We start from the raw sequence: 8,334 nt of genomic DNA on the forward strand, positions 1-8,334 counted from the left end.
TATTGATTTAAATTTAATCTTGAATTTTATAGTGAGACTAATATGCTATTCAAATTATTCTATTATAGTTGCATGTATAGGCAGTGATTGAATTCACTTGAATTTCATACAATAAATTATTTTAAATAATGTCCCTTCAAGCCTCGTAAGTTTTCAAGTTCATTGGCATGCTATCTTGAATAGTGTAATATTATATTACACACATTAAAGTAATAATTTATGCCATGAAAATTTTTGTGAAATAAGAGCATGTATACACTATGTATTGGACTTATGGAATTTATTTTTGTCCAACTTTTAAGTAAAAATCTAGTTTAAGGTTGAATTACATGGGTTTTGGTCTTGGGATTTTCATGTGATATTATTCTGATTGCATGTATTATTTATTATATGCATTAAAAGATTATGTACTTGTTGTAACCATATAGATTTGCTCACATTAATAAATTATGCCATATTTAAAAAGTTGATTCTGTTTTAAGAGTAGCCACAGCATCTTAAGACATAAAGATGTAGTGATCCTCAGTATTTTGATCACATAAAGTTAAAAAATAAATTTGCCATTTTTCATATTACAATTATGTTTTATGAATAATTTCTCGGTCCCACAGGAAAGTAGTTATTTATAAAATTTAATTGGAATAAGATAATGGATTGGGTATTGAAGGGATTGGACATTCTAAACCCACATGTATGAGTTTTCTTTTCCTTGAATATTTCGGAATCCATTAGTCTTGTTATAAAGTAATAGCAAATCTAATAAAAATTAGTGACCTCTACCCACAAGAAGGTTTAGATTTGTTACTGAATTTGACATTGATTGATTCAGACTATAGTTATTGTTTCAAAGCATTAATAATGTTCTTGGTAATTGCAGTGATTTCTACCTCTGTATTGTCTAATGAGTCTTCTTGTATTCTATTCTTGAACGGTGATGATTTTTCGGATTGGAAGGATAAAATTCTTCTAACATTGGGGTGCATGGACTACGATTTGGCACTCCGTACAGATGAGTCTCCTGAACCCACGGACGAGACTTCCGCTACAGAAAAGAGTGCTTATGATAAGTGGGAGCGATCGAATCGCTTAAGCCTAATGCTCATAAAGTCACATATCAACCAGAGCATTAGGGACTCAATCCAACCATCTGATAAGGTCAAGAATTACATGAGGGCTATTGAAGAACAATTTGTTAGTTTTGACAAGGCATTAGCAAGCACCCTAATGAACAAATTGTCAGGAATGAAGCATAACAATTCTAGGAGTGTGCGTGAGCACATTATGAAAATAAGGGACATTGCAGCTTGTCTTAAGTAATTAGAGATTGAGATTTCTGAGTCATTCCTTGTCAATTTCATACTTAATTCTCTTCCTGTGGAATATTGAGCATTCCAAATTTCTTACAACACACAGAAGGAAAAATGGTCTATCAATGAACTTTTGACCATGTTGTGTTCAAGAGGAGGAAAGATTGAAGCATGGAAAAGTGGAAAGTGCTCATTTAGCAACACATAAAGGAGGACAATGGAAAAAGGGAAAATGTGATTAGAAATTGAAGAAGCCTGGTAAAGTGCCATTTAAAAATAATGGCAATAAGGATGCATGCTTCTTCTGCAAGAAAAAGAGTCACATGACGAAAGACTACCCCAAGTATAAAAAATGGCTTGAGAAGAAAGGTAATCTTATATCTCTTGTATGTTATGAATCTAATTTTGTTAATACTCATCAATATGAGTGGTGGATTGATTCGGGTTCTATAATTCACATTGCTAATACCATGTAGGGCTTTCCCAGCCTAAGGAAACCGACAGGAAGTGAACAAGGCATCTATTTGGGCAATGGGATGCGTTTGCACGTCGAAGCTGTGGGAACTTTTAGACTCGTTTTAAAGAGTGGCTTTGTTTTGGATCTTGAAAATACTTTTTACATTCCATCTTTTTCTAAAAATTTGATTTATGTTTCTAAACTAGTATCATTTGGATTTGAATTTCAGTTTGTTGGTGCAAATTTTAGTTTGTTTAAAGACTCTGTTTCTGTAGGATTTGGTACTTTAATTAATGGTCTGTACAAATTAAATTTGGATCCTGTTTTTGAACAAAATCTTTTAACCTTGTATGGTGATGAGTCCTCCTCTATACATTGGCATAGAAGATTAGGGCATATCTCCATTGAGAGAATAAAGAGGTTGGTTAATGATGAAGTCCTTCCGACTCTTGATTTTACTAACTTTGGTATTTGTGTGGACTGCATAAAGGGAAAGCAGACCAACAAGACCAGAAAATGTGCCAAAAGGAGTGAGAAAATTCTTGGAATCATACACACTGATATTTGTGGACCATTTACTCCACATTGTCTGAATGCTCAGAGATATTTTATCTCATTTGTTGATGACTTTACACGATACATGTATCTCTACCTCTTGTTTGATAAGGCCAAGGCACTTGATGCCTTTAAAGTTTATAAAGCAAAGGTAGAGAAACAAACAGAAAAGAAAATTAAAATTGTGAGGTTAGAAAGGGGTGGAGAATATTATGGGAGGTACATAGAATTGGAACAATTACCAGGTCCATTTGCTAAGTTCCTTAAGGAAGAAGGCATTAATGCACAAAATTCAATGCCTGGCACACCACAACAAAATGGTGTTACTGAAAGAAGAAACTGAACACTTATGGACATGGTAAGGAGTATGCTTAATTATTCTAATGTGCCTATAAATTTGTGAGGTGAAGCTTTGAAAGCCGCTGTGTATATCTTAAACAGGGTTTCGTCCAAGGTTGTTCCCAAAACACCATTTAAGTTATGGAAATGATGGAAGCCAAGTTTAAGACACTTACACGTTTGGGGTTGTCCAGTTGAAGTGAGGGTGTATAACTTACATTTAAAGAAATTAGGCCCTAGAACAGTTAGTGGTTTTTTCATAGGTTATGCGGAAAACTCCAAGGGCTACAAATTTTATTGTCCTTCAAATGCACTTAGAATTGTTAAAGCCAGAAATGCTAAGTTTATTGAGGAAGTTGACCCTAGTGGAAGTTACCCTTGAAAGATAGAGTGGGAGGAATCACGGGATTCGGATACAACACCCGTGAATATAGGTGAATTGGTTGTCTTTCAAGATAACCAACTCGATATTCTTGAAAATCAACAAATTCAAGAACTTCTACCACAAGAGGAACAAGTCAACATAGAACCTGTAGCTCAAGTCCCAATTGAGACTATAGAATTAAGGAGATCCTCAAGAGCTAGAAAGTCAGCAATTTTAGGTGATTATTTTGTATACTTAATGGAATCTGATTTTGACATCAGACCTAAAAATGATTCTATTTCGTTTTCCAATGCCATGAATAGGAATGATTCTAAATTATGGCATGATGCCATGAAGGAAAAGTTGGAATCTATGGCCAAGAATGAAGTTTGGGAAATTGTTGAGTTGCCTAAAAGAATTAAGGTTGTTGGCTGTAAATGGGTCTATAAGACCAAAAAAGACTCAAATGGCAATGTCGAACGATATAAGGCCAGATTCGTAGCCAAGGGTTTTACTCAAAGAGAAGGCATTGATTATCATAATACCTTCTTTCTGGTTTCTAAGAATGATTCATTTAGAATTATCATGGCATTAATAGCTCATTTTGATTTAGAGCTACATCAAATGGATGTGAAAATAGCTTTTTTAAATGGAGATCTTGAGGAAGAAATATACATGAAGCAACTTGAAGGTTTTTGTTCTAATAAAGATAGCCATTTAGTTTGCAAGCTTAAGAAATCCATAGATGGACTAAAACAAGCTTCCTGACAGTGATATTTAAAGTTCCACAATGTTATTACTTCATATGGTTTTACGGAGAATGTTGTGGACAACTGTATATATCTTAAGGTTAGTGAGAGCAAATACATTTTTCTAGTTCTATATGTAGATGACATTTTACTTGCATCTAATGATTTGGGATTGTTGCATGATACTAAACAATTTCTTTTCCAAAATTTTGAAATAAAGGATATGGGTGAAGCTTTTTATGTCATTGGCATAAAGATTCATAGAGATAGATCCAAAAGGACATTAGGACTATCTCATAAAGCCTACATTGAAAGAGCTTTAGATAAATTCAAGATGAGTGATTGCACTTCCAATGCAACGCCCATTTTAAAGGGTGATAAATTCAGTTTAAGTTAATGTCCGAAGACTAAATTGGAAAATGAACAAATGGTTAGCATTCCCTATACGTCTACCGTAGGCAGTTTAATACATGCTTTGGTTTGTACACGACCTGACATTGCATTTGCAGTTGAGATGTTTGGAAGATACCAAAGCAATCTAGGAATGAAACATTAGAAGGCTGCAAAGAAATCATGAGGTACTTAAAAGGAACCAAGGACTACATGCTTACTTACAAGCATGTTGACTGTCTTGAGGTGGTTGGATATTTAGACTTGGATTATGCGGGTTGTCAAAATTCCAGAAAATTCACTTTAGGATATGTCTATCTACTAGCAGGCGGTGTTATTTCATGGAAGAGCGCCACAAGGACGATAATTGCATCGTTAACAATGGAAGCAGAGTTTATAGCATGCTTTGAAGCAACATCATAGGCTATTTGGTTAAGGAATTTTATCACAGGGCTTCAAATTGTGGATTCAATTTCTAGGCCATTAAAGGTTTACTTTGATAATTCGACTGCAATTTTTTTTCTCTAACAACAACAAAAGTGGCAGCCGAAGCAAGCATATTGACATAAAGTATCTTGCTATTCGAGACCGTGTTAAGAAGCAAGAAGTTAGCATTGAGCATATTAGTACCGATATGATGGTTGCAGATCCCATGACCAAAAGTCTTTTTGTAAAGGTGTTTTCAAAACACGTTGAGGGCATGGGACTGATTGGTTAACTCAATAATTTTTCTAACTATTGTTTTGTTTTGTTTTATTTTGTCATAACATTTTGATTATTATTAGTGAAAAGTATCCTTTTGTGCATCTAAAGTATTTGTAATGCTATGCAATCCATTGGGACTATTGATCCATAGGGATCATTGGACCTAGAATAACTTATTAGAAATTATTCATAAAGAATGACACTACATAAAGTTGAGAATATCATACAATGTAATACATGGAAGGAAATACTAGAGTATAACCGCCATGATTCATATATTATAACTCTAAGGTTTGGGTATTTTTATTTAATGGCTATAATCAGTTTGTTAGTTACCCGACAATCAACAACGTGTGTTATATGTGCCAAGTGGAAGAATGTAATAATATCCATAAAGTGGCCCATATGCCACATGTTTGTTTTATTTATTTATATTATATATATTTAATCAGTTTAATGGGTAATAGGTAATTAACGTATGTCCACTATCCCATATGGTGGTTTCATGGGAAGTTACAACTTTCTTGATGGTGGGAAATTATAAGGAGTTACACTTGGATATGGGTCCAAGCATATCTATATATATGCCTGTGATAGCCATCAAACACATACGTTGTTTTGTGAATAGAATAGACTTAAAACTCTATTCCTTCCACTTTTCCCATATGATTTTGTGAAAGTGTTCTGTGAGTGTGTTTTGTTTATACATTCAAAATTTGACCATTCAAGAATTAGATTCAAAGGCTTGAACATCATGGCATGAGGTATTCTTCTTTCCAAATTAAAATAATTTAATTCTTACAGTAATTTCATATGGATTGTTTAAAACCATCAAATTAATGTAATTTTTTTTTTCTTATGATGCAGATCTATGCCTTTTTTGTTGTTTTTGTTTGTTTCTAGGGGTAATTCCCATCGTTTTCATATTTGAATTAATCTGCTTCCAAATGAAAATTTTGATTGTGATGTGCACTTGTAACATTCAATATAGATCGCTGATAGATTCAAATTAGATAGCTCTCAAATTTGTAGAAATAATTTGTTTTGAAAATGAACCAAACGATCGAGATCGACACAACAGTAGACTCCACTGCAAACGTGAATTCCGCAAGGTAAATGTAAAGATTTGATGACGATTGCTTGTATATTGAATTTGCATCAGTAAAAGGAAGTTTGGAATGTAACATTTTTTATTCAATTCATTAACATGAATAGAAAAAATTATCATATAAGTCCGTCTCATATCCTACATGGATGAATTTTTAATTATTTTGGTATATTCATTGGTCATGATGGTTGAATTATGTTCACAAAATACTCTTTGTAGGATATGGATAGTAGGCAGTATGTGTTTCTCTTTTATTCACTTATGAATTCTATTGCTAGGTTTGTGCAAGTAGTTCAAAAGAATTTCTACAATTTGCTATAAAAGGTCATACCCACACACCATGTAGGGGTATTACCACCCAAAGGCCATTTCCTAACATTAGTCCTTGCTAGAAAAATGCATCTATATCTATATATAATTTGGATTTAAATTTTAGCAAATATTTTTAGATTCTTTACTTATGCTATACTGAAATATAAAATTCCTTATTTGAATTTTAATTTTGAACGTTTCTATTTGAAATTTATTAATGTTTTTGCTGATTTAATGTGTAGAAATAATTTCAGCTCCTTATCTGTGAAGTTATAAATAGAAGTGATATTATCATTTTGAATTGATTTATTACAACGAGTTCCATAGCAGATGTAATACCAAAAACAATTGTTGGTTGTGCCTAGGGGTGTAAATTTTGTCCAATTTGGCCTGGTCCATTTCAGGTCGCGCGGGCTCCTACCAAAATTTGGGCCTGCCCGGACTGGCCCACATGCCAGAAAATTAGGCCCAGGGGGTATTTGGGCCTCACGCTTGGGCTCGGGCTTGCGCAGGCCTGAACATTTTATTTTATTTTTTCTTTTTTTTTCACCAAAATTTTATTCTTTTCCACTAAAAATGACATTGGGTCTTGGGCCGGGCTAGTCGAGCGAGTTGGGTCTCGGGCCAGACTTTGAGTGGGTTTTGAGCGGACCGATGGATTGGGCCACATGCCAAGCCAGGTTTCAAAATGACGGCCCAAGCCTAGGGTCTCGAACTAAGCTCAAGCCTGAGCCTAACTAGGCCAGGCCCACCCCAGGCAGCCCATGGGCCACAGGTACGGATGGCAATTTCAACCCGGCCCGACGGGGACTCGATCCCCCGACCCCGATTAGAATGGTTTTTCTCTGAAAAATATCTCCACGAGGACGGGGATGGTATTCAAAATTGAATCCCCAATCAGTTTCGGGCCAGGGACGGGGATAGCTTTCACAACCCTGGACCTGGCTCGTCCCCGGTTCCATTTCCCCGATGTGAAATTACTGTTATGCCCCTCTATATATATATATAAATCAAATCCTAACATAACACAACCCCTCAAGCCTCACCGTCTCTCTCTCATCTCTTTCTGGGTTTCTCTCTCTCTCTCTCTCTCTCTCTATCTCTCTAACCCTCTCATCACCACCACCGATCGATCTCCCTCCCTCCGATCGATTTCCCTTCCTCCATTATAAGCATCATCAAACACACTACCGCTGCTATTCGCAAGAAGAAGAGGGCAGAGAGTGGACCAGATCTGTCGCCGTCCACCGTCACTGTTCGCGACCGGCGCTGTCTTCCCTCTACTCTCTCGCCTCTCTCTCTAGATTCTTTCTCTCATTCCCTCTATAGATCTAGGGCTTCGAACCCCTAGATCTGTGTTTTTTTTATTTGTGATGTTGAAAATGGTATGTCTTTGTTTGTCCTTTTTCTTTTTTCTTTTTTTGATATGTGATGTTGAAAATGAAACAATTGATAATGATAGTGGATCTGTTGATAGTGTATGTATGTATATGTCTCCATTTTTTTTGATCGGAGATGCAGATGGTGTATGTATGCATATGTCTCTATTTATGATGTTGTTGTTGTTGATGATGATGTTGTTGATAGTGGATCTGTTGTTGATGATGATGATGTTTTTGGGCTGGGGAATTTTTAGGGCCAGGGAAATCCGATCCCCGTTGGGGGGCAGGGATGAGGACGTTGATAGGTTCCCCGTTGGGGATCGGGGCCGGGGATGAGGAGGTCTTCATAATCGGGGATCGGGGACGGGGAGTGTAATCCTCGGCCCTAACCCAGCCCAGCCCAGCCCAGCCCGTTGCCATTCCTATCCACAAGCCATTTTTGCACCCTTAGTCATGCCTTTAGACACGAGTTATCCCTAGTATTATATAAACAAAAAGAGGGTTTTAGTGAGAAAGCCTCTAAGACCTCCACGTGCCTAACCTTAATTTCTTATTTTCCTAATTTAAAAAAATAATAACTTATTCATATGTCTCACAAAATTTTTGAATTAAAAGATAAAAAAAATAAAAAAAATTCAAGTCTATCTTGTAAGATCATTGCCTAAA

The sequence above is a fragment of the Camellia sinensis genome, chromosome 15, assembly GCF_055761805.1.
Source record: "Camellia sinensis isolate YWXY chromosome 15, ASM5576180v1, whole genome shotgun sequence".
Lineage (NCBI taxonomy): Eukaryota > Viridiplantae > Streptophyta > Magnoliopsida > Ericales > Theaceae > Camellia > Camellia sinensis.